General features: G+C 31.7%; 1 long non-coding RNA gene across 1 annotated transcript; it reads left to right on the plus strand.

Moving 5' to 3' along the window:
* The first annotated feature begins 455 nt into the window (after positions 1 to 455).
* LOC139906314 (uncharacterized) lies at positions 456 to 2263 on the plus strand. Its single transcript, XR_011781753.1, has 2 exons — positions 456 to 717; positions 768 to 2263. It is a non-coding gene; the product is annotated as an uncharacterized lncRNA (long non-coding RNA).
* Positions 2264 to 3266: the final 1003 nt, after the last annotated feature.

The following is a 3266-nucleotide window of genomic DNA, read 5'->3' on the forward strand; positions in this document are numbered from 1 at the left end:
TCAAAATATTAGAATCTATAAATTGCAAAATGGAATGAGATGTCATCTTGTCTAGTTTAAGGTTGATATTTTTATTATATAAAATGAACAAACTTCATAAAAATCTTGGTCAAACTCCGTGAACCGCTTTATGAATAAAAATACTTTAACATTTTCATTGAATACTACTTGATACCAATGATTAACAGGGATTTTTGAATGAAATTAAGGTAATATCTACTGTAAATAGCTTAAGTTATTATTATTTTTTGAATCGATTTGGATGAAAAAAGTAGGATAATTAGATAAAAATATATTTTTCTCTCCAAGTTAATAGCTAATTTTTATCTACAATATGGAAATATGATTGTATAAAGAATAACGATGTAATAACATATTTTTGATACATTTTATCATAAGATATATAATAAAACTACGCAAAAATGAGTAAATTTGAAATAAATAGTAAGGTTTAATTCATTTTTCTAATTGGTTCCATTTTGACATAAAGTAGTTGACTATTTTCCTTAATATTTATGAAAAAAGTGATTTTATTGTTATAAAACTGTTTTGTTTACGTCTCTAAAATGGTGCAAATCAACGATGGTGACGTCAATTAAAATCACTCTAACGGACCGGGCAAAAATTTTGAGACAATTTTTAAGATTTAATAACTCATTGTATCCTACAACTTGATGATTTTCGGCCTTCTACAGAGAGTTCAGAGTTATTTCTGAGGTATAACCAAAACAGTTTTATAGCAATAATAAATTTTCATTAATATTAAGGGAAATAGTAAACCGTTTTATGTCAAAATGGGACCAATGAATAAACCTTTTCTTTACGTTAATTATCACGTCGCAAGAACAACGAAGCCGAAACATTGCACATTTGTTTGCCACTAGAATGTCTCCAAAAACAGTTATTGCAGCCAAATATGGTTCAAAGGCAACCCTCTAACGTGTCAAGGATAATAATATTGAACAAACCCCTGGAGTGGTAATCTTATAAAAGTGTCTACTTAAGCTGTAGTCTGGCGAAAGAACTATTGGTCTCCCCCATCACCAAATCTGAATCCCCTGGATACTAGTATCTGGTGGGAAGTAGAGTCCCAGGTATGCTGAACCCGACACCTAAATGTTGAAGCCTTCAATGACATGTCAGGAGCCGAAATCAAAAGCAGCTGTCGTAAATACCACCCCCGTCTTGAAGCTGTTATTGCTGCCCACGGTAGTCATATTCAAGGTTTATTATCCGAAATATCATTAGTAGCATTTAAAGACTGTGACACTTTAAAAGATTATTTTTTTAATTTCCTGTGCGAGGCTGGGTTATTTGCTTCCTAATTCATCTGTACATTTTTGTAATGTTACCAACAATAACAGTGGAACAAGTCGAAAGTATAATAATCATCGAAATTGTTTCACCCACGTCACACTACCTGGGATATCTTCAACATCACTGAAAATGCCCAAACTACTATCAATAGAAGATCTCATGACCGCAACGTAAACAAAAAGCAAACTTTGAGCCTCTTAGCTGCCTCACAAGGGTCATAATTTCCAATTTAGCCATCCCGATGTCAGACCTTGCCAAGAAGTGCAATGTTTCCAGGAAAACCATCTTTTTGGCTATTAACCAGGGCTTGGATTTTAAATCACTCTGAATTAGAGTCAAACACCTCTTAACAGTAGCTCAGAAAGCCAAAAGGTTTGAAAATTCAAAGAGGCATCTTTTCTGCCTTTAAAGTAATCCTGGGCAAACCGTCCTTTTTCTCCAATGATAAGTTATTTACTGTGGACGGATCCAGAAATACCTAATTTACTTTTTTTTGCTATGAAAATTTGGAGGTCCAAACTCTGATAGAACCAAGTTTCCTGCACAAATAATGGTACTAGATGTGATCAGCTGCAAATTTGATGTCATGCCTTCCTACATTTTTGAATCTGCCTCTAAATTACTGCCAGTGTCTATCAGGATATCATGAGGGATGTTGTGATATCCTAGATAAAGGAGGTGCCAGGAGATGACCAATTCATCTTTCAGCAGGATTCAATTCCTGTCCATAGAGCCAAGTCTAAAGTAGTGTTTCCAGTCTGAAACGCAATATAACAAAGGAATGGTTCAAAGTCATCCCACGGAGGTGGAAAAGGTCTGCAAAGCATTTCCCCGTATTGAGGGCAAATTTGCCATATCTGACGAATTTATAAGTACTCACTACGCCCTGTATGAATAAACTAGTTTTTGATATTTAATAGAAATAAAATTATAGATGATTGTTGAATTCGTTCATTTTAGTTTTAAAACTTTTTTGCACAGTAACATATGAATAAAAGCAAATTATTGTTAAAAAAGAATAGAGACGATATAGATTTCATTATTTTATATCTTCAAATATCAGAATGCTTCATTTATATGCTCAATACATGAAGTAGATCTAAAGAAATGGTTTTTTGGATCAATGCCCATGCTTGGTACACCTGTGTAGTGGTGATATGTGATTACTTTTAATTAAAAATATCTTGAGAAAAACGTGAACATATAATAACTAACTTTAGTAAAGTTATGTTAAATATTCATAAATTCTTTCTTCACAAAAGTTATTAGAAAGTTGTAGTTACTTATATTTTCAAGTATTTATATTAACAAGAAGTGGAATATAACTAATCTGATATTTGTTACTTAAACTGTACTTTGGAAATAATATAGCTTGCTTATTTTAAAAGTAGTATAAAGAGTTTGATTTCATATATGAGCTATTTGTTCAAAAATGAGTAATATATATATTTTAGATATCTTTAAAAAGATATTGACTAATGGATAATTATACTCCATTTTACTTAGTAAACAAAGGATATAAAATATCATATGATTGCTTTTGTACAAGATGTTTAATGTATCTAATTGATGGTTTACCCTAGAGCTGTATATAATATGACTTTAAGAAGTGGGCAATTTTTTTCTAGCTGGGAATATGAAGTTTTTTTTTTAATTTTCCAAAGATTTTATCATTGGTGAACAAACTACTATAAATTGAAACTTTTTCTTAGGGATAGTGAGTTTATTTTCACAAATTGAATGATGACAACTTTTTTTGAAAGAGAGGATTAGACCTGTGACTATGTCCTTGGTGCTTGAAATGATTTTGGGAGTGTTTTATAAGATAACTCAAGGCAAAAGTTTCTAAGGGGAATGTATCCCAGTCCACTAATCACAGAGATTCAAAAGTAGGGGATAATAGTATGAAAAATGCTTAGTCATCAGAGGAGGGAAATGAAAAAATCGAT

Source organism: Lepeophtheirus salmonis, chromosome 9, assembly GCF_016086655.4.
Source record: "Lepeophtheirus salmonis chromosome 9, UVic_Lsal_1.4, whole genome shotgun sequence".
NCBI classification, from domain to species: Eukaryota; Metazoa; Arthropoda; class Copepoda; order Siphonostomatoida; family Caligidae; genus Lepeophtheirus; species Lepeophtheirus salmonis.